Source organism: Equus przewalskii, chromosome 30 (assembly GCF_037783145.1).
Source record: "Equus przewalskii isolate Varuska chromosome 30, EquPr2, whole genome shotgun sequence".
Lineage (NCBI taxonomy): Eukaryota > Metazoa > Chordata > Mammalia > Perissodactyla > Equidae > Equus > Equus przewalskii.
The window spans coordinates 20,264,082-20,288,516 of NC_091860.1; the positions used below are offsets into that span (position 1 = coordinate 20,264,082).

Here is a 24,435-nt window from a genome sequence, read left to right on the forward strand (position 1 = left end):
GGAGATAGATTTGTGTTTATTATCTGTGCTTTATAAATAAATTTTAACCTGGAAAGATTACATGGCCTAACACACATTCAGCTACATTTGGAAGGTTGATCCACGGTTCTAGGCTGAGCCTTAATCTGCTTAAAATCAGGAGAAATCTAGGGGATTGCAGGCTCACCCCTGACTTCACTGCTGTTGAAATGGGGGCCAGTTGGGTAAAGGGCTGTTAGAGGCTGAATGGGCCCCCCTAGAATTCATATGCTGAAGCCCTAACCACCAGTACCTCAGAATGTGACTGTATTTGGAGACAGAGTCTTTAAAGAGGTACTCAAGTTAAAATGAGGCCGTTAGAGTGGGCCCTGATCCAATACCACTGGTGTCCTCATAAGAAGGGGACATTTGGACACAGACATGCACAGGGGGAAGACGATGTGAAGACACAGGGAGAAGAAGGCCGTGCACAAGCCAAGGAGAGAGGCCTGGGACAGAGCCCTCCCTCACAGCTGCCAGGAGGAACCAACCCTGCCCACACCTTGAGCTTGGACTTCTAGCCACCAGAACGTTGAGAAAATAAATTTCTGTCATTTAAGCCACCCAGTCTGTGGGACTTCATAACAGCAACCCCAGCAAACTCATACAGAGGCCTTTTCTGCCACTTTATCCACAATGAGTCAGAGACACAGGTCTCCTGACATCCAGCTCGATGCCCCAAGACTGAGCCTTTGAGCCTCACTGTGCTGGACCCAGAAACGACAGACATACCAGCTGTTTGGGGCTTACGTGCCCCATGTTCATCTTAGATTCCACAGGGAAACAGGGTGAATCCAGCACTGCAGTCTCCTCTCTGGTCAGGGCTTCCTTCCCCAGCAACTCTTCATGAAAGATTTGGAATTAGCCTTCTGGTCAATGGATGAGGTTGAGTTGACATCCCAGCTTTCTCTCTCCAGTTCTCGTGCTGAGGAAAGTTTCTCCCGGGAAACCTTCTTTGGTCCAGATCCCCAGAGGTGGCGCCCACCCAGACCTTCTGTTCTCTGTTAAGAGGGGCCCTTTGTTCTCGTAAAGCATGCAGCCACACTGCCCTCTCCCCCGGGGAGCAGTCCTGCCTCTTCGCTGGGGCCCTAACTGTTTCTCTGAAGAAGGAGAAACAGTAACGAGCCACCACGCTAAGGGTTCACCAGGCACGGTCTCATTTAATCTTCACAACTCCCTGAGGGAAGGTGTTACCATCTCCATTTGCTGGTTGGAGAAACTGAGGCACAGACAGGTTAAGAGCTCACCCCAAATTCACACAGCTCGCAGGTAGAGGAGTAGATTTGCCTTCTAGTCTCTGACCTTAAGGTCTGAGCTCTTGCCACTGCAGAATGCTATGATCCTGTTGAGAGAAAGGCAGCCAGGTTGCCATCCTCCTCACGGCTGGGAGTCTTGGGCTTAGCCACCTCCCTCCCAAGATAACAACGGTGAAAAGGCCCAGCGAGGACCTAGCCGAGCTAGTGCTCACGACATTTAGTCTCTGGAAGCTTCAGAGTCCCATTGCTGGAGTGGCTGACAGACTGCTTTCCATGGGGCTCTAGAACAGCACCGCTCAAAGGCTTGGTCACTGCTCCACAATGAGATGAACACAGAGGTGAGAGTGAGCATTCAGAAGCATCCACACCAATTTAACAGCAGTGTTGTCAGTGGAAACTAATAATAAAGAAATGAGGGGCTGGCCAGGTGGCACAGCGGTTAAGTTCACATGCTCCGCTCTGGTGGCCCAGGGTTTGCCAGTCTGGATCCTACACACCACTTGTCAAGCTGTGCTGTGGTAGGCATCCCACATGTAAAGTAGAGGAAGATGGGCACGGATGTTAGCTCAGGGCCGGTCTTCCTTAGCGAAAACAGGAGGATTGGTGGCAGATGTTAGCTCAGGGCTAATCTTCCTCAAAAAAAAAAAAAAGAAACAAAGAAAGAAAGACAAAGAAATAAGCTTGTATTTCACACATCTTTTTTATACAATAATTTCATTTTTCTTGTCATACATCATACCTCATCACAAATCAGGAAACTAGTCCTACACCATGGAGAGTTTGAGAAGCGCTACCCAGAGGCCAGCATAACTGAGGAGACAGAAAGATGGTGGAGAGGCACAGACGCCACGTGTTACGGACTGAATGTGTCCTCCCTGAAATGCACATGCTGAAGCCATAACCCCAATGTGATGGGATGTGGAGGTGGGGCCTTTGGGAGGAAATTAGGTTTAGAGGAGGGCATGAGGGTGAGGCCTCTAGGATGGGATTGGTGTCCCTATAAGAGGAAGAGACCCCAGAGCTCTCTCTCTCTGCCAGGTGAGGACACGGCAAGAAGGCAGCCATCTGCAAGCCAGGAAGAGCCCTCACCAGGAAACAAATCTACCCACATCTTGATCTTGGACTTCCAGCCTCCAGAGCTGCGAGAAAGAAATGCCTGTTGTTGAAGCTCCCTAGGCTGTGGTTTTCTGTTATAATGGCCCGAGCTGGCTGACACCCGGGCTCTGCTCCTGAGACCCAAGGCGCCATGGCTGTGACAGAGCCTCCTGCCATCTGGGCTACCACCACTGGCAGCATTTCTGCCTGGGGTCTTCATCAAAATTTGCGTGGGCTCCCATGACATAATGACAAAGCCATTTCCCCAGGACACAAACCAGCCCATACAAGGTGCCATGTTGGAAGGCAGGTCCCAGGGCACATCACACCCCGTTCCCTTCCTACTGCCTGACGTGGGGGCTACCTTCTGCCCACCTGCCCTCATGCCTCCTTGCGCCCAGACACCCCACAGGTTTCTATCTCAGAAAGGCAGGGCTGGGGCTCATGATCCCTTCCCTCTCATAATGCTGGTCCCCCCTTGAGGCAAGGATTCCCGTTGGAATCTCTTCTATCCCTCTTTAGCAACCAGAAAGTTCCACAGAGCAATAGTTTCCCCCCTTCAATTGTAAAATTGATTTTTATCAAGAAAAATGCCCTTTCTATATAATGCAATCTGCACGAGACTTGTTTTTGTTTTGGAAAAAAGTCCAGATGCTTTAAAAGGTTATGAACAGCCATCCCAGCTCTTCCCAACAAACCTAAGCCTGCAGCTTAGGTCATTCATTTCTCAATATCTTGGGAGAGAGAGGTCAGGGATGAAGGCAGCTCCGGGATACTGGGGGTGTAGCAGGACAAAAGGAGACCTGCCCTGCCATTAACTAAGGGGACCGTGGGCAAGGCCATGAACTGCCCTGACCTGGCACCCCACAAGGTTTTGGAGCTCTATGACCCCAAACTTCTTGATGCAGTCACTTTTACCAGCAGGCGCTCCTGTCTTTTAGGTAACCAAACAAGCAGCCAGATGGCCTGAAACGAGCCTCCCCCTGCCCCTTCATTCTCCAGGCCACCCTGTTAATAGGAAAGTAGCTGGAAGACAAGCAGCAGAGAAAAGGAAGCGACCCCGTGATGAACAGCCGATCCCTTGAGAGGACCTCTCCCTGATGGGCCAAAAGATGGTGGCTTCAGCCTCCTGGAGTTTGCCAGGGAAGTCTGCGTTTGTCTTTGCAGGTGCTTCTGTCCACAAAGCTGGATCTGGCTTCCGCCCGGCCCACTTCTCTTTCCTGCCCAACTCTTGTGGTTTCCGTCAGCCCCATGCTACCCACCTCCTGGAGTGCCCTTCCCTCCTCCATCCTGTCCTGCCTGGGGTCCAGCTGACTCAGTCCCCTCCCCTCCATCCCTGCATCCCCCTCCTCCTATGGCCCGGTTCTCCTGTGCCATCCCGAGACACATCCTCCATATTTACACAGCATTTACAGTGGACAAAGCAGGCTTGTGGAATCCTCTCAATATTGTTGATTTATTGGTTTCTAAACAAAAATCACCAGGTCTGGAGAGCTGAGAGTAATTTTTGTCCCTGCCTCCCTTGTCTGCCCAGTGTCACTGTAATGGGAATGGCCCCACAGAGTGGGGTGGCTAGGGGACATCAGGCACTTTACATACATTCAGTCCCTGCTGTGAGCCTGGCAACCCCTGTGAGGCAGGAATTAGCTCCTTTTTTTTTTTAATTTTATTGAGGTCATATTAGCTTATAACATTGTGTAAATTTCACGTGTACATCATTACATTTCAGGTTCTGTTTAGATTGCATCATGCTCACCACCAATAGTCTAGTTTTTGTCCATGCCCATTTGCCCCTTTTGCCCTACCCGCACCCCCTTCCCCTCTGGTAACCACCAATCTGTTCTCCATATCTACATGTTTATCTTCCACATATGAGTGAGATCACATGGTATTTGTCTTTCTCTGTCTGACTTATTTTGCTTAGCATAATACCCTCAAAGTCCATCCATGTTATCACAAAGGGCATGATTTTGTCTTTTTTATGGCTGAGTAGTATTCCATTGTATATATATATACCACATCTTCTTTAGGCATTCATCCATTGATGGGCACTTCAGTTGCTTCCACATCTTGGCTATTGTGAATAATGTTACGATGAACATAGGGGTGCTTGTAACTTTTTGAATTATTGACCTCATATTCTTTGGATAAATACCCAGTAGTGGGATAGCTGGATCACATGGTATTTCTGTTTTTAATTTTTTGAGCAATCTCCGTCCTGTGTTCCACGGCGGCTGCACAGTTTGCAGTCCCACCAGCCGTGTAACAGCTAGCTTCCTTTTGTTAACGTGGAAGATGAGGCTCACCTGGATGCCTGGGTGCAGATTGGAGGCCCTGGCCCATCAACTGGTCTTAAAAAGAAATAAGCACAGGTTGGTCACATACTGACTGGGCCAATGCAGAGCGCAGAAGAGGTGGCTCAGCCCTGGGCTTGTGTGATGTCAAAGCCCTTCTCCTCCACCAAGCCTCCTGCTCTGGCCTCTGCCCTTACCCCTGGTGGTGTGGGCACTAGGATGCCAGACGAGTGAGGGAAGGTGGGAACCTAGACTTCAGTGAGGAGGGTGGCAGATGCAGAGCCTCTGTGATGCCCAGAGGAGGAGGGACCAGGAGGCCAGGAGAACCAGCTCTCCCCGCAGGAGCCACGGAAAGCTTGCCTTCCACCTAAAGAGCAGGGCAGAGGCAGCTGCCAGGAGCCAGCGGCGGCTTCACCCTTGGGAAGTTTGGGTTGGGTTGGGTTGGCCCAGAGAGTTGGGTCTGAATGGGGTTCAGAACACTGACAGGTCAGTCCTGACCCAAACGCCAGTGGAGAATCACTAAGCCCCTCCAGCTGGCTTCTCCTTTTGCATCCGCTCCCTCGCTGCTGTCTTGACATTGGCCCAGAGGACACCATCCAGCGCTTCTGAGGCCCACTGCCTGCTTCCAGGCTGCTGGAGGAGCAAGGCATTCAGAAACGCGTGACCAGGCCTTTCTGTGCTCGGGGCTTTTAATCTCCTTAATTGAAATTGATTGGCCTCTTGGGAGGCAGCTCTGCATTGGCCCTGAGCTTCAGCATGTGATCAACTTTTGCTTCTTTCTTTTAAAGACCAATTGATGCGCAAGGGCATCTAATCTTCTCGCTGAATCCCGGGCCCCTTTCCCCGCCAGGAGCAAAATCAGAAACAGGCACACTTAAAAAACAGCTCAGGAAATAAAAGCGCCTGATAAAAATAAGAGGAGAAGATTCTTGTCCCATTGTGGCCTAGCATTATACAAAAGGCCAGTCAAAACCCCATTACAGAGGCAAGATGCAATCTCCCGGGGAGGGAGCCGTGTGAGGAGAGGGGGTGTGCGCCTTCTGAAGCTCACAAGATAAATAGACTGGGCTGGGGCATGTCTCAGAACCAGCTGCAAAACAGATAAAAAGGGAAGGAAAGCGAAAGCCCTTGTTAACTTAAAAGAAAACCAAACATCGAGAGAACTGTCTGAGAATCCAGATTTGCGTTCATCCAGACACACAACCCTCACCCCAAGGGAGCTGGAGCTGGTTTACAAACCGGTTTGGCAGGTTGTGTCTAAGCCTTTAACAGGCCTCCTCACTTAGCAGACTGATGCCATACTCTGGAAGTGTCCCTCTGGGGGCTCTCCTGTGCCGTGCTGGTGGGCCATTTCACCACTGGGCGCTGGACTTGAAAGTGGCTATGCTGGGGAGGCTCAGGCCACCTCAGAGCTTCCAAGCCCTGGGCTCTGTCCCTCACAGGCTGCATGGGGTGGCACCAGGACACAAGAAGCACCTTTGAGGTAAGGAAGCACAGCGCTGACAAGTCAAGTAATCATTATGAGTGACAAACTCCTTCTAAGGACATCTGGCTGCCCAGCCTTCTAGAGATCAAGTTGAAGGGGATCACAATATGCCACCCCAAAATATGCCACTTTGACATGAGGATTATTTTAAACTGAAGGCAACTGAGAATCGACAAAATGCAGGAAGAGTTCTCTTCCCTCCTCTTTTCTGCCTAAGTCAGGGCATAAATTTCCCTTTGTGAAGGTGTCTGCCTCTCCTGGACTAGGAAGAGGAGAGCGACTCACCACCAAGACCGAGCTGTTATCGAGATGAGTCTGCATAAACAGACCTTACTAAAATACCCCTTATCTTCCATTAGCTCTCCCCATACATATCCTAGTCACTTCCCCATAATTTATCATCCCTTGAAGCCCAAACCTCCTTTCCTTGGTTAAAGATGGTATATAAGCTCCTGAGTCAAGTCTAACCATCTCTTTGAGTTTCCCTTCTTTGCTGTGAACTCCTGTGCAGTAAAATATTAATAAAATTTGTATTCCTTTCCTCCTGTTAATCTATCTTTTGTTGGTTAAATTTGCAGGCCCCCAAGCACTGAACCTAAGAGGATAGAGAAAAAGTATTTCCTCCCCAACAACATCCAGAGATCCAGATTTAAAAAGCAGAGATCCAGCTTGTTTGCTGCAGAAAGCTCCATTTTCAAACAAATTCAAGTTGAAAGTGGTTCTTAGTCTCCACTTTCCCTAGAAGCAAGAATGTGACATAAAAGTGAAGAAGAGGGTGAGCCCATAGCTGTCTCAGTCATCATGGGCCAAATCTTCCTCACACACACACACAAATCAGTTGTGTTTCTATACACTAACAATGACGTACCAGAAAGAGAAATTAGGAATACTATCCCATTTACAATTACAACAAAAGGAATAAAATACCTAGGAATAAACTTAACCAAAGAAGTGAAAGATCTGTACACTGAAAACTATAAAGCGTTGTTAAAAGAAATTGAAGATGACACAAAAAAAATAGAAAGATATTCCATGTTCTTGGATTGGAAGAATTAACATATTTAAGATGTCCATACTTCATAAAGCAATCTACAGATTCAATGCAATCCCTATCAAAGTTACAGCAACGTTTTTCATAGAAATAGAATGAAGACTCCCCAAATTTATATGGAATAGCAAAAGACCCCAAATAGTCAAAAGAATCCTGAGAAAAAAGGACAAAGCTGGAGGTATCACACTCCCTGATTTCAAAATATACTACAAAGCTATAGTAACCAAAACAGCATGGTACTAGCACAAAAATAGACACAAGGATCAATGGAACAGAATCGAGAGCCCAGAAATAAACCTAAACAACTATGGACAGCTAATTTTCAACAAGGAGCCAAGAACATACAATGGAGAAAGGAAAGTCTCTTCAAAAAATGGTGTTGGGAAAACTGGACAGCCACATGCAAAAAATGAAGGTAGACCATTATCTTATACTCTATACAAAAATTAACTCAAAATGGATTAAAGTTGAATGTAAGACCTGAAACCATAAAACTTCTAGGAAAAAACATAGGCAAGATGCTCTTCAACAATGGTCTTAGCTTCATATTTTGAAGTACCATGTCTGACTGGGCAAAGGAAACAGTAGAAAAAATAAACAAATGGGACTACATCAAACTAAAAAGCTTCTGCACAGCAAAGGAAACCATGAACAAGACTAAAAGACAACTTAACAATTGGGAGTGGATATTTGCAAAGCATATATCTGATAAGGGGTTAACCTCCAGAATATTTAAATAACTCATACATCTCAACAATGAAAAAACTAAAAGCCAAATTAAAAAATGGGCAAAAGATCTGAACAGACATTTTTCCAAAGAAAATACGCAGATGGTCAATAGGCACATGAAAAGATGTTCAACATCACTAATTATTAGGGAAATGCAAATCAAAACTACAATCAGATATCACCTCATGCCCGTCAAAATGGTTATAATTAACAGGACAAGAAATAAGTGTTGGAGAGGATGTGGAGAAAAGGGAACTCTCACACACTGCTGGTGGGAGTGCAAACTGGTGCAGCCACTATGGAAAACAGTATAGAGATTCCTCAAAAAATTAAGAATAGAACTACCATACAATCCAGCTATTCCACTGCTTGGCATTCATCCAAAGAGCATGAAAACATGAATGCATAAAGATTTATGCACCCCTATGTTCTTTGTGGCATTATTCATAATAGCCAAGACTTGGAAACAAACGAAGTACCCATCAAGGGACAAATGGACAAAGAAGATGTGGTATATATACACAATGGAATACTACTCAGCCATAAAAAATATTGAGTCTTGCCATTTGCAACAACATGGATGGACCTTGAGGTTATTATGCTAAGCAAAATAAGTCAGAGGGAGAAAATCAAGTACCATATGATCTCACTCATAAATAGAAGACAAGAACAACAACAACAAACAAACACATAGATACAGAGATTAGATTGGTGGTTACCAGAGGGGAAGGGGGGAGGGGGGAGGGCGAAAGGGGTGACTGAGCACATATGTATGGTGATGGATGGTAATTAGACTTTGGGTGGGAAACATGATACAGTCTACACAGAAATCGAAATATAATGATGTACGCTTGAAATTTATATGTCATAAACCAGTGTTACCTCAATAAAAATGTTAATTAAGTAATTAATTTTTAAAAAAAGAAGAAGAAGCTGCCTGTTATATCACCTTCCTTGGGCAGGTTGGGGTTGGGGGATGGTGTTAGCAGACACTTGTAGTAAGTCCCTTCCTGCTGCACAAGCTTTAGCAGTGGCAGAGAGTGAAGGAGGGACCTAATGTGGGGACAGACAGGATGGGGGTGGGGGAGAGCCCTACTAGGTAATTTGTTTACAATAGCCCAGTGCCTACTGCGGGGAGATGGCAGAACAGGTAGGGTACCATGACAAGTTCGGAACAAGCTTCTCAGGCTGGAGAACTTGACCCTACTTTAGGGAGATAGGAAAGTTCTTAGGGATAGGATTTGGTAGACCACTTGTTTTTTGGTACAAAATCTCCCAACTTAGACAAAGAGTGAGTACCAAAGAAGAGACACACATCACTGTGAAAATGCCCATCAGCCTGCTCCAGAGCAGCAAGCAGGGCTTAAGAATAGAAAACTTACCATTTAGTACCTTGTCACAGTAACCACGGACTCTCCTAGAGAGCTGTTATCAATGGCTACTTCCACTGCGGCATGTTTGAGCTCCCTTGTTAACACCACTTGTGCACACAACGATGGACACTGTGGGCAGAAAGAAGCCGGCATATGAGAGCAGCTAATCCAGCCAACGCCTGGAATGACAGTGCTGGGAGGGCAGACCCAAGGGCACAAAGGACAACCCAGAGGGGTGAGAAGTTGGAGGAACCTGAGGGACAAGCTGCAGCACTCCAAGCCCCTGAGAGAGAACACCACGGTGCTCTAGAAACCACAACGTTCCCCTCACTACACCTTTCCACAAAGTCCCCATTATGCTCCTCCCAAATTGCTTTCTTTCAAAAACTCATGGAACCCAAACAGTTCATGAAAATGTTGACCAACTCTGCCGTCAGATTGGCTGTTAAGTACATAAGACTCACCACCTAGAGCACAGATCTAACCTCCCTGTGAAATGTACACAACTAAGAGGAAGGGGCCTTGGCTTATGCAAATGTCAACCAATCACACCTTGCAGACACAACCCTGGCCTGAATCAGATAAGGGCAAAACCAAGTGAGTGACTCTTACCAGCCCAGCTGTTTTTAGACCAAAAGTTTTTAGACCAAAGTTTGTAGACACCATGGACCTGTTCTCATAGCTTGTCCATTACTACATTTCCATTGTCATAGCCTTGAACACCTACAGGGCATTGCATGTTGTACAGGCCATAAACCTAGGCCTTGAGAGTCTAATCTAACCCATACTAATGGGAGGTGCAAAGACCAGAAAAGCTCCAGAGGTGTTCTGAAAACATCATATGATGAACAGCTTTCAACATCCAGAATTTAACCATATGAGACAGGTCTGCAGCTTCCTGCACTTCTGATCTCTGGGTAACACCACCTTCCGCCTTTTTGTTCTCCCAGCCCTTCCACCAGCTTTACGACTCAATTCCCTGTATTAAATCCCTCTCTGTTTGAAAGACCTAAAGTGGCTTCTGGGTTTTCTGACCGAAAACTTACTGATGAAACTTCTTCAAATTTTTTTCTTTTGGACATTGTGTCAATATCCAAGTTTTCACGTTTGGGTCCCTGCCCTTTTTCTTCGTTTTGCTGAGCTCCTCAATAAGATCTTTCCATTTTTAATTTTTTGGTTGTTGATGTTTCTTCCCACCACCTTCTCAACGTTGGTAAAATTTGATGCTTGCCCCACATTGTGTTCCGCTGCTTTTAGACCACTGCTACATTAGTTATAAAACAACCTTAAAGCACTGAGCAGGCCTAATCCCTTCCTCTGGGGACACCTCTGGGCTTCACTGAATCTTTTGTTCCACTGGATCATTAACAAAGAAGGTCTGTCACAGCAGGACTCTGCCCCTGTTGATGGGACCTATGCATAACTAATGAAGAGGAAAATTGGTAGCACAATGGCCTGATCAGTCTCAACATGTTTCTAATAACTTCTACATCTCCTAATCTTCATTTCCCTATACATCTTCTCTCATTCCTAAATGAGTACCCCAAATCCTCTTTGACCCACGAATATTTTCAAGTCTCTATTTTCTCTTTCTTTCCTCCTCATCTTACAGTACTTTGTTTTGTAGAGTTTACCCCAGCTTCTCGGTCACACTGTACACATTTTAAGGATTAGTTGCCTTGATCTCTAGTTGTGGACATTAAGATGGCATAGATATCCAGCAACCTGGGAGATTTAAGAGTAGACTTTATCTTGTAGAATGCAAATACAACAAGTGATAGGTACTAGATCTCTGTTTCAAATATGAGGTAGCTATGCTTCCATAATGCTTGGAACAGTTTATTACTTGTCTAAAGTCACAGAGATTGCAGGAGGCAGAGCCAGGATTTGAACCCAGATCTTTCTGATGACACAACTCCTGCTGATTCCACCATCAAGAGGCGAGCCTCTAACAGTGACAAGGGAGCCCAGAAAAGCATCCCAGAGGCAGAAGTGAGTGCCAAAGACCTGTAGGAAGCTAAGAAAAAAATAAACAAAAGCACTGAATTTTAAATTCCAGTAAATTCCATCACTACTCTGTCAACATGAGGTACCTCTTAGATGAACATTTCATTCAGGTGTTTCTCAACAACTCTAGCAGCATTAGTATGAAAACCTCCAGTTCAGAAATGTCTTCCAGAGTCAAATTCCCCTGAGTCATATATATACATGGAATACAGTCCTACGAACAAGGAAAGAGGTGTGGCAGGTTACACAGGGAAGGAGAAGTGAGAGGTGACCAAAAGTGGGGAACATAATTACTTTCACTGTTTTACACCTATGTTTCACTTGTGACAGTGAGCATGTATTATTTTACAATTTGAAAAGCATCAAATTAAAAAGATTAAGGTCTTGGGGCAAAAACAATACTATACAGTCACCAAATCCCATTTTATTTTCTTCCTCCTGCACACACAAGAAGACTACATTTCCCAGCCTCCTTTCCATTTAGTTTGGGTTTATATAACCGGGTCTTGACCAAAGGGATGTGGGCAGAAGTGATGTAATATACCACTACCAGTCCTGGCACATACAATCCCCTATGTCATCACCCACACTCTCTCTTCCTATTTGGTGGCAAACTTTGAGGCCACGTGATTAAGATGACACCATTGCAAGATGGGTGGAGCCTAGATCCCTGAATCAATTATTGGAGGAGAGCCGCCAAGGAGAGCCACCTGCTCTACATCAGACAAGGACCTGTTGTATTCAGCCACTGAGAATAAGGGGTTTCTTTGTTACTGCAGCCCAGCCCTGCCTGTCCTGACACATATGGTGCTCATACATGCCAGGAAATGTCCCACAGGGGTCCTGAGAGCCTCTTGGATACTTCACACCTGGAAATAGCGTTTCAGTGTTTCTGCTAACTGGATCTTTTCAGATGCTAACTTTGCATGAGGACATATTTCTGAGTATAGTTCCTTCCCTTCTTCTGCCTCTGAATTACCTTCTCATCCTCACTTTGCTGTGGTGTGTTTGTTCCAAAGGGAAATAAATCAAGGGCTTATCAGGAAGGAAATGGTACACCCACTTTCATTTTTGTTTAAACGAGACCTGAAAAGGGAGGAAATTTTACCACAATTTTATTCCCCCTCAGGGATCATTCTGAATTTTACTATCCTAATATTTACTTATTGTTGCAGTAAAACCTTGGATAAACCTCCAGGGGATGAGTTGTTCTAGACAGACAATTGTTTCACAGAACTGGAGTTAATGCAGTTAGGCCATAAAATGCTGTGGACTTTAAAATGATTTGAAGAAAATATCTATGAAGCATATTAAATGGAGGATGGTGACATGTTCTGCCTTTTTTTTTAGGGGATCCGGGATTAACCCAAGGTCCTTGAATGCACGACGTTCCCCTGAGGGGTTTGTGGGTGGCTTTACCTCTGCCTGGAACAGTCTTCCCTTCCCTTGCCCACTTCAATCCTCCTCATCCTTTGGATGTCAGCTCAAAAAACCAGTTCCCTCAGGCACATCTGTAGAATTTTACTAAACTCATCAACCTGTTCACTTAAAACGAGTGATTTTTGCGGTATGTAAATTATACCTCAATAAAGCTATGAGAAATGAAACAAACTGTCAAGGAGGTGCGTATAACACCCCCACCCCACCCTTGAATGTGGGCTGCACTACAGTACAAAGAAGGAAACGGGAAGTATGGAGAAATCTGACAGAAGCTACGTCAGCCAGGCGGTCAAGGTCAACATCCACAGTGACAGGTCAAGTTGATAGCACATACCCTTGATATGATGTGATGAAAATGGTACTCTACCTCTGGGGTCTTCTGCCCAGAAGTCATAACCTCAGTCTAATCATGAGGAAAATTCCAGCAGAGGTACATTCTACAATCTACCTCACCTGTACTCCTCAAAACTGTCAAGGTCATCAAAAACAAGGACAGTCTAAGAAACTTTCACAGCCAAGGTTGAGCCTACACAGACATGAGGAGAACAACGTGGGATCCTGGAGCACACAAAGAACATTAGGTACAAACTAAGGAAACCTGAACCAAGTATGGACTTCAGTTAATAACAATATATCAATATTGGTTCCTTACTTGTGGCAAATGTACCACAGTAACATAAGATGTTAATAGCAGGGGAAACTGAGTGTGGGGTATATCGGGAACTCTTTACACTATCTTCATAATTTCTCTGTAAATCTAAAACAGTTCTAAAAAATAAATTTCACTTAATTCATATTAAAAAAATTTTTTCCCAGCCCCTCAAACCAGCTCAAGTCCCCTCGCTGTATGTTCTTATAGCAATCTAGACTATTGACTAAATGAACTCATTTATCACCATATGCAATGACGTCTGTGCTTTTTGCTCAGTGTTGTGTCCTTGGTACAAAGTTGGGGCCTGGTTCTCGATAGGTGCTTAGTAATAAACATATAGTCAGTGCCATATCATAGAATGTCTGATCCATGACAGCAGGATTGTCTGTTCTGCTCTCTACTGTATCCCCATGACCTAGAGGGCACCTGGCACATGGTAGACATTCAATAAGGAGCACTTCCTCCCCAAGTCCAGCCAAGGAATCTTCTCAATCCTCTTGAGTTTGAGATAAAGACAACTTAGCTCAATTTGCTTGATTTCTTCAATAAAGCCTACGGAGGTGTTGATGGCAGCCATATTTTTCACCAGATGAACTGAGAGGCATAGGGGACTGGTCTGTAACAAGAAAGAAAGAAGCCAACCCTCAGAGTGAAGGAAAGACAAAGGACAGAGAGAGAGGTCCTCCTGGATTCCCAGCAGGGCTGTTCCCTCTGGTTCCAGTCGATTCCCGGGCCCACTCTTCTGGGAGATGCCCCTGCTATGTGTAGTCCAGAAACCCCTGACCATCAGTCCTGCTGCTTAAGTTCAACTTCACCAAAACGTTATCCATGTTGTGTTTGTCTACCCTGTGTTTCTGTTACAAAAGACGCTAAATCAAATTAATGTAGGAAAACACCACCTGTGATACGTTGAAGAGAGAGAAACGAGACAATCGAGAACAGAAATGGGGCTAAGAAGGGAAAGTAGAGGCCACAAGAAAGGAAAGAGGAAGAACCAGAAATACACGAAAATGGCCTAACAAGTACAGAAACAAGTAACATACGAGTTTCAAGGTGTTGGGAACTCATTCATTCAGCAAATGTGGGCCGAGCGCCTCCTAGGTGCCAGGTTCCATTCTAGGTGTCAGGAACCGAGCACTCAACAAAACTATGGAAATTACCACCCTCATGGAGCGTGCATCCTGAGGGGGAGGAGGAGAGTAGAAAATAATCAAATAAATGATTAAACCAAAGAGAGAGCAGAGACTGTTGAGTGTTTATCCCGTAGAGGTAAAATAGAGTGAGTGTGACTGAGTGGCCACTTTGTATTGGCTGGTCAGGGAAGGCCTCTTTAAGAAGGTGACATTGCAATTGGTAACTGGAGGACAAGTAAGTGCTAGAAGTGAGAAGGTGGTGAGGGTGTCTAGCCAGAGGGCAGAACCAGTGCCTTAAGGCTGCGAGGAAGTGTTCTCAAGAATAGGGAGTGGTCTGCCTCCTGTGAACGTTTAGCAACGTCTGAGACATTTCGGTGGTTTCAATGTGGTGATGGGGGGGCGGTGCTACTGGCATCCAATGGTTAGAGGGATGCTGCTAAACATCCTACACCACACAGGATAATCCCCTACGCAAAGAATTATCCAAACGTCAATGGTGCCGAGGTTGAGAAACTCTGCCCTGAGGCCATGGCAGGATTGGCATTCTCTAGATGTAGAAAGCAGGACGTTGCACCAGAGAAGAAGAGAAGAGAGGGCAGGGCTCTGAAGTAAGTCAGGGAAGTGGGTAGGGGCCAGATGGTGCACACTCTGGTATGCCATGGCAAGGAGCTGGCATTTTATTCTAAGTGTCGTGAGGAGCCCACGAATGTTTTCAAACTGGGCAGTAAACATGGACAGCTTTATTTTTGGAAACAGTTCCTCTGGCTCTTGCGTAGAATGCGGTGGGAGGGGCACGTGTGAGTGAAAGAGGCTGGGTGGCGGTTTTTATAGTAGAGCGAGGTGATGGCAGCGTGGATGGAGGGAATGGCAGCACAGACAGAGAAGTCATGAATTGAGATTGATTTCAGAGGTAGAACTCACAGTTCTTGCTGCGGAAGTGAATGTGGAGGGTGAGGGAAAGAGAGGAATCAAGGATTCGCTGAAAGTGGGGCCAGCTTCGTGGATGTGTGACCGGAGCAAGAGCCATCCCCATCCCAGGCTGGCAGTGACCTCGGTGGAGGGCTCTTGGCCACCCTGGATCCAGGTGCTGAGTACATCCCAGCATGGAGACTGCAATCCCTTTGGGGTGGCCCATCCACTACGGGATGGGGCTTACAGACCTGTGGGAAGGGGACACTGACTTCCCTACTCCTGGCTGGAGCTCCGCATCTTCATTTTCCACTGGGCCTGGCAAATTATGTAGCTGGCCTTGCTTGAAGGTTTCCAGCTTGAGCAACCAGACGCTTATTTAGTGCCATCTACCAAAACAGGGCAGGGCTGGGGTGGGGTAAAAGGTACAGTTTGGGACACGTTTAATCTCAAAATGCGTATGAGACAGGCAATCAACAAGATCAAGTAGACAGTTGTGTACATCTATCTACAGCTCAGAAAAGGTATAAAGTTGCAATTCGTCAGGCTGTAGCTAGTGTTTAAAACCATGAGAATGATGGTGAAGTTGCTGTGGAAAACAGTATAATCGTTCCTCAAAAAATTAAACATGGAATTACCATGTGATCCAGCAATTCCACTTGTGGGTATCCACCCAAAAGAAGTGAAAGCAGGGCCTTGAACAGATATTTGTGCCCCCATGTTCATAGCAACATTATTCACAATAGCCCAAAGGTGGAAGCAACCCAAGTGTCTATTGACAGATGAACAGATAAATAAAATGTGACATATCCATACCATGGAATATTATTCAGCCATAAAAAAATGAAGGAAATTCTGACACATGCTACAGCATGTGGACATTATACTGAGAGAAATGAGCCAGTCACAAATCCTACCAATATTGTATGATTCCACTTCTACGAGGAACCTAGAATTGTCAAATTCATAGAATGGTGGTTATCAGAGGCTGGGAGGAGAGGCGAATGGGGAGTTAGTGCTTAGTGGGGATAGAGTTCCAATTCAGGAAGATGAAAAAGTTCTGGAGATGGATGGTGATGATGATTTCACAATAATGTGAAAGTGCTTAGTGACATTGAACTGTACACTTAAAAATGGTTAAAATGGTGAATTTTATGTGATGTATATTTTATGGCAATAAAAAAAAGAAAGAACTTATTATTTATTGAACATTTCCTATATGCCCAGCACTGTTCTAAGTGCTTTCCTTGTTTAAAACTCATCTAACTCTTAGAATCTCTAAGGTAGGTACGACATTATCAATAACATTTTATAAACAAGGAAACTAGTGACCAGAGATGTTAAGTAATGGGTCTAAGCTCACACAGCTTCTAACTGGCCAGGCTAGGATTTAGACTCAAGCCATCAGGTTCCAGAGCCCAAGCTTTTTTTTAACATACTGTACTACTTGTCAACAGAGATTATGTCGTGTGCCGCAAGAATACATGCTTCACAGTAAAAAACTAATCTGCTAAATTAAAGGCTGAATTTACAGCCCACAGGCAGCTAGGTCCTGGCCTTTCACCATATTCTAACCCCACTTCCCAGCACAGGGCCTGGTGCAGCAGGAGCGGGGAGAGCGAGGGGAAGGACGGCTCGGGTGACAGGTCGTTTTATCATCTCTGAAAACATCGCACTGTGACCAGAGACACCCCCAGGAAATACATCCCAGGGGGTCTCCTGCTGTGTGTGCACAGGCCAGGATCACCAGGGGCCCCTCTCCTGGCCCTTAGGAGGATACAGGCCAGCAGGGCAGCCTCCAGTTCCAGGACCTGGGGAGTACACTGGAGGCTCCCTGGCGTTGGAGGGGGCAGTTACTGTGCTATTTTTGGGTTCCTTCCTTACGTTATCAATTAAACCTCTCAGACAGAAGCCATGCCAAAGCTGTGGAAACTCCAGGCCTGCAGCTGAGGAAAAGGCGGTGGTTGGACAAGCAAGTGGGAAGTTTAATTTACAAAGCAAAGTTGGAGCGGGCTGGCGGAAGGGATGGTGCAAACCGCTCGTGTGGATTCAGCTTGGAGATCCGAAGTCCCTTGTCCAGAGACACATCCCAGACTGTCAGGAAGGCACTGCCAGTTCTGGCTCTGGCAGGCCTGGGGCGCTGAGATGGGAGAAAAAAAGAAAGGGGGCAGACGACAAGGATGCGAAAGGCCTTGCTAGCTCGGGGCCTAGTCACTTGAAAGAGCAGGAGTGGCCTTCGATTTCTGGCGAGGGCAGAAGGTGGCCGAATCCCCGAGTGGGAATGACTCCCTCAGCCCCAGGAAGTCCCACAGTGTGTGAGCGGGCAGCCCCGCTTCCTAAAACTCCTGTTAGGTGTGGACCCCGCCCCGCTCACCCCCAAGACGGAATTTAACTTGACCAGTCACCATTGCATTTGAAGGATTCCTTACCTCTTGGGCCCCCTTTTGTGGTGGGAAGGCCTTTGACCCCAGTTACAGGAGCTGGGTAGCATGCTCCAGGTGGGCATGTTGGAGGCCCCTCATGATTCCTGAGCCCTTCTCTTGTCACACTCCTACAAAAAGAAGAGGATGGAAAGAGAGTGCCCTTCTCTGGTCCCCACTCCCAGGAGGGCAATTTACTCTAAGCTCTAGTTTAAAAAACAATCAGCATCTCTTTCTGGTACAGAGCTTTAAGAAGGTGCAGCTCTCCACCCACCGCCTGCCCCATCACACATCACACACCCGTCTTCCTAACCCTAATCGCTCCACAACTACGGATGTCTTGAGGTGTCTGGGATCCTCAAAAACGGACACAAATGCATTTTAATGTACATGTATGTGTATTAGCTTGCAGGGCTTCCATAACAATATACCACAGATAGGGGCTTAAACAGCAGAAGTGTATTTTCTCACCGTTCTGGAGGCTGAAAGTCCAAGATCAAGGTGGGGGCACAGTTGGTTTCTTCTGAGGCCTCTCTCGGTGGCTCGCAGGTGGCTGCCTTCTCGCTGTGTCCTCACACGGTCTTCCCTCTGTGTGTGTCTGTCTTAGTCCGTTTGGGTGGCTATAATAAAATATCATAAATTAGGTGGCTTGTAAAGAGCACAGGTTTATTTCTCACTGTTCTGGAGGCTGGAAGTCTAAGATCAAGACAAGATTTGGTGGCTGGTGAGGGCCTGCTTCCTGGTTCATAGACGGCCATCTTTTCTCTGTGTCCTCGCATGGTGGAAGGGGCAAGGGAGCTCTCTCTCTTTTTTTTTTTTTTTGGAGGAAGATTAGCCCTCAGCTAACTACTGCCAGTCCTCCTCTTTTTGCTGAGGAAGCCTGGCCCTGAGCTAACATGCATGCCCATCTTCCTCTAGTTTATACGTGGGACGCCTACCACAGCATGGCTGCCAAGCAGTGCCATGTCCGCACCCGGGATCCGAACCAGTGAACCCCAGGCTGCCGAAGCGGAACGTGCGAACTTAACCGCTGCGCCACCGGGCCGGCCCCGTCTCTCTCTTTTTTTTTTGAGGAAGATTAGCACTGAGCTAACATCTGCTGCTAATCCTCCTCTTTTTGCTGAGGAAGATGGGCCCTGAGCTAACATCCATGCCCATCTTTCTCTACTTTATACATGGGACGCCTACCACAGCATGGCCTGCCAAGCGGTGCCATGTCCACATCCGGGATCCAAACCAGTGAACCCCAGGCTGCCGAAGCGGAACGTGCGCACTTAACTGCTGCGCCACAGGGCCAGCCCCCTGGTCTCTTTTATCAGGACACTAATCCTATTCATGGGGCTCCACCCTCATGACCGCATCACCTCTCAAAGGCCCCACCTCCTAACACCATCACCTGGGAGGTTAGGATTTAACATATAAATTTTAGGGGACACACAAACATTCAGCCTGTAGCAGGGTCTGTGTCCTAATCCCCTCTTCTTATAAGGACACCGGTTGTATTGCATCAGGGTCCATCCATATGACCTGATTTTACCTAAATTACCTCTTTAAAGGCCCTTCGCTCCAAATATAGTCACATTCCGAGGTACTGGGGGTCCGGGTTTCAACATACGAATTCGGGGGGACACAATTCAGCCCAAAATAGCATGCAAATGACTGAGGGGGTTCTTCTAAACACAGCATTAGCATAGGGCCCATCAAAAATGCTTCGTTTAACTTATTGGAAATAGCTAAATTTTTCACAAGGGAGGCAGAGAATCTAGATTGCTTTGTCGTCTTCATTTTTATTCTCACTGCTTTTAAACGAAATTTCTAAAACAACACCTACAGTCATTCAAATCTGGGGATTCATTAACTATGGTTTTCTCCTAGATTTTTTTTAATACGTCAGCTCTCCCATCCAACCCCAATGCAAGGAGATATCAAAAAACTCCCACAAAAACAAACAAACAAAACACAAGAAACAACCGCAACGTGTTACCATCATCCACAGCAAGTAGAAAAATAGTGAGCAGGAGAACACAGCCTCCACTCAGCCTTCTGGAATTCGCATCATCCCACATTCCACCGAGCGGAAACGACTAGTGGTAAATTTGGTGTATTCCCTTCTTCTTGTTTTTTCTATCCATCGGTATTTTATGTGGTTGAGACCACCCTTTACATGGAAATCAGTCTTTCTTTTTACCATTCTCATTTCCTAACATCATTAAAAACTATTCATTGACATGTTGAATGGCTGCATAATATTGCATGGTGTTTCATGCCGTGATTGACTTAACCATTTCCCATGGTTGGACATTTAGGTTGTTTCCAGTTTCCAACAATACAAATAAGGCCGACAAACATCTGGCATATAACCTAGCCTGTGTTTCTGATGATTTCTTTAGGCTAGGTTCCTGTAAGTGGAATTGCTATGTCCAAGGCACACACATTTTTTTCAAGGCTTTTGGAGCACAGGAAAATAGTTGTCTTTTCAGGTTCCGTGACTTTGTGGGTCAGCAAACAATCTGTCAGGCCTTCCCCTGGTGCTAATCCAACATTTGGTCCTAAATTCTCACCAGGGCATCTGCTCACCTTCCCACCCTAGCACAATTATTGCTTCCAATAATTACAAGGTGGGTGCTGTAATGGGTACAGGGAGTAAAAAGGTAATATGGCTGTTAACAGAGAAAAAAAGGTGAGGAAGGGACGTGGAAATGCTTGCATTCATGAAGCCCTTTCGCTCTGAAGAGCTCAAAGTTTTCCAGAGACACGGTCTCATTAATTTTCATTGGTTTGTTAGTTTTCCTTCTGATCCAGATTCAAACATAAACCGTATTTATTGGCTTGTATTCATGCGTTCACTGTGCTCCTGTTTTCTTGATATTCCCTAAAATGGCTTTTATATTTGGGACTTCTGGTTCTTGCAGATGACAAAAAGCCCCAAGCTGGGTCTATTCTTCTCTCACTCTTAAGACCATAGGAGGAAAATAGGAAGGACAATTAGACCCATTTTAAGCACGAACAGAGAAGTGATGCAACCCAACACAGGACATCCGCAGCAGGGTGAAAGGAAGGACTCAGGGCAGAGGCCCTCAGTGAACACTGCACACACGGGGCTGCTTGCTTTCAAAGTCACTTGCTTTCACCTTCTTGCGTAAACTCACATTCACAATTTCTGACCTTGTAGAGATTTTTTGAAACAGATTGTGGTAGACAGACTAACAGCTCCCACAAAGATGTCCACATCCTATCGTCGAACCTGTGAATATGTTACCTTACATGGTAAAAGGGACACACTATACAGGTGTGATTAAATTAAGGATCTTGAGGTGGGGAGATTATCCTGGGTTATTGGGTGTAATCACAAGTGTTGTTATAGGAGGGAGGCAAAACTTGCATGCATCAAAGGACACTATCAAGGAGTGAAGAGACAATCCAAGAATGGGAGAAAATGTCTCAAATCAAATGTCTGATAAGGGGTTAATATCCAGAATATATAATGAACTCCTACAACTCAATGACAAAAAGACAAACAACCCAGTGCCGACCCCGTGGCCTAGTGGCTAAGTTTGTGCACTCCACTTTGGCAGCCTGGGGTTTGCTGGTTTGGTTCCTGGGCATGGACCTACACACTGCTCATCAAGCCAAGCTGTGGCAGCGTCCCACACAGAAGAACTAGAGTGACTTACAACTAGGATATACAACTATGTACTGGGGCTTTGGGAAGGAAAAAAATAAAAAGAGGAAGATTGGTAACAGACGTTAGCTCAGGGCCAATCTTCCTCACCAAAGAAAAAAAACGCACATACCTTAAAAAAAAATCGATTGATGAACTTTAAAAAAAAGACAAACAACCCAATCAAAAAAATGAGCAAAGGACTTGAATAGACGTTTGTCCAAAGAAGGTATGCAAATGCCCAAAAGCACACGAAAGGATGCTCAACATCATCAGTAATTAGGGAAATCAAAACCACAGTGAGACACACTTCACACTCACCAGGGTATCTATAATCACAAAGATGGACAATAACCAATGTTGGCAAGCACATGGAGAAATTGGAACCTATGTGCACTACTGGTGGGAACAGAAAACGATGCGGCAACTGTGGAAAACAGTTTGGCAAGAAAATAGTTTCTCCAGGCTAAACATAGAATTACCACATAACCCCACAATTCCACTCCTGGGAATATACCCAAAAGAACTGAAAACAAAAACTTAAACAAATACTTGTACTCTAATATTTTTGCAGCATTAGTCACAATAGCCAAAAATGGAAACAACCCAAGTGTCCATCCACAGATAAATAGATAAACAAAATGTGGTACATCCACTCAGTGGAATATTATTCAGCCATAAAAGGAACATTGTAGAATATGCTACCACATGGATGAAGCTTGAAAACATCATGCTAAGTGAAGCAGCCAAACGCAAAATGACAAATACACTTGCGTGACTCAATTTACACGTAATATCTAGAATAGGCAAATCCATAGAGGCAGCAAGTAGATTTAAGGTTATCATCAGCTGGGAGGAGGAGGACACTGGGAGTTATCACTTTCTGGGTACAGAGTTTCTGTTTGGGTGATGATGTCTGGAAATCGTGAGGGTTGCACTACATTGTGAATGTAATTAACGCCGCTGAATTGCACACCTTAAAAAATGGCTAAATGATAATGTTTATGTCATATGTATTTTACCGCATAAAAAAAAGAGGGAGGCAAGAAGTCAACGTCAGAAAAAAAGAGATATGAGGGTGGAAGCAGAGATGGAAGTCATGCAATCTGAAGATGGAGGGGCGGGGCCACGAGCCAAAGAATGTGAGCAGCCTCTAGAAGCTGAAAAAGGTAAGAAAGCAGACTCTTCTCTGCAGCTTCTGGAAGGAATGCAGCCCTGCCAACACTGGATTTTAGCCCTCTAAGACTCCTTTCATACCTCTGACCTCCAGAACCGTAAGATAATAAATTGCTTTGTTTTAAGCCACTGAGTTTGTGGTTATTTGTTACAGCAGCCATAGACAATGAACACAGATGTAAAACATTATTATTTTATTATAGTGCACTAACCGTGACGCACTAATTCACTTTGTAGTTGATCCACGGGACTTTTAAAGTTCCACATCAGAGAGCTCTACAGTTTGCGTACAAGTGCTGATTAGCTGGCAGGAGGAGCCCACTCTGTGTTCAACCAGCGTCTGATTGAACTGGAATTCACTGAGTGACTTGGACTGTCGGACAGTGGTGCCCTTTCATGAAAAGATAAGCTTTTAGAATAGACTCAATTAATGATGTCCCAAAGAAAAATCTTTCTCCCTACAAAAACCTTCCGGAAAATCCATGCGACATTTTAACTGTATAATTTATGAGAATTATACCTGTGTGACACAAGTGGGACTGCATTCTTGTGTTCACAGCCTCTCATGTCTTGCCCTTTCTCTACAGCGCCCAGCGTGACCTCTTATCACACCGTTCCCTTGAGATGAGGGCTGATACCTGGTCTTATTAAGCTTGGCATCCTTAGCATAGAATTTACTTATTTATCCTCATATCTAATTATGGAATGAAAGGCTTTCTATTTGATAATCTGCTAGGTGGGAAGATAATGTTCTGGAGAGTATCCTAACAGATTGAAAAAACCAGGATGTCCCAAGGATATCTATATCCTAATAAGTGAGACCTAGAGATAGAGTAGTATTAACTTCCAAGAACCTACAGAACTTTAGCATCTGGCCGCAGCATCTCTCTCCAGCCTCTCTCCTAACACCAAGATCTTTATTCCTAGGCATACCCAGGTGGTGTTCCTGTGAAAACACCAGCCTCCGGCTAGTTTCAATGCCTAAGATTCTTTGTGCCGAATTCCAAAGTTGCTTCTTATCCATTTACTACCTTCACATGACTTTGCTCCACTCCATAAACTCAATAACCGCCAATCAAGTTACAGACAGGTGCACCGGGGTCACTTACCTAAGCTCCAAGCCAGGGCTACAGACGTCCTTTATGTGGTAGCATTGGGTGGGTACAACGACTTTGCTGGCAGTTGGGTGTCAACCATTGTCCCCACAGAGTCCTGAGTCTCAAGGCTGATGGAGGCAGTGGGTTTTCTGACAGTCCCAGAGGTGGCGGTGTTTCACTGTGGTGACTGATGCACAACCAAGGAGGAATGGAGCCCAGGTGGAAGAGCAGCTGCCCGAGGTACTGTTCAGCACTCTGCCAAATCACTTCTTCCCAGAGCTACCTGATCAGTCTGTGGTTTCCTGCACTTTGCTTACAAGCTAAGGTAAACAAAGAAAACGTGGCAAATCCACCTGCCCTTTCTTTCTTCCCGTTCTCCCCATGAAAATGACACCTTGGATACAGCGGATCAGTGAACAAACCAAAGAGACCTTTGTTAAAAAAGAACGAGGTAGAAAGTAAAAGAAGTTTGGCAACCGTCATTGCCACTTAATAAGACATTTCTCCAAATAATTCTTATTTTTTTCTGATTACAGAAGGAATGCATATTTACTATAAATAATTTTGAATATAGAGAAAAACACAAAGAAGAAAATACAAATCATGTCATCCTACCATCTTGAGATAACCACTATCCC

At 45.4% G+C, this 24,435-nt stretch overlaps 1 long non-coding RNA gene across 1 annotated transcript; it reads right to left on the bottom strand.

Moving 5' to 3' along the window:
- On the bottom strand, window positions 1-24,228 carry LOC139080481 (uncharacterized). Its single transcript, XR_011535017.1, has 7 exons — window positions 23,810-24,228; window positions 18,335-18,483; window positions 17,873-17,994; window positions 12,289-14,017; window positions 11,396-11,523; window positions 9,312-9,431; window positions 1-1,903 (listed from the first exon to the last, which is right to left on the bottom strand). It is a non-coding gene; the product is annotated as an uncharacterized lncRNA (long non-coding RNA).
- Window positions 24,229-24,435: the final 207 nt, after the last annotated feature.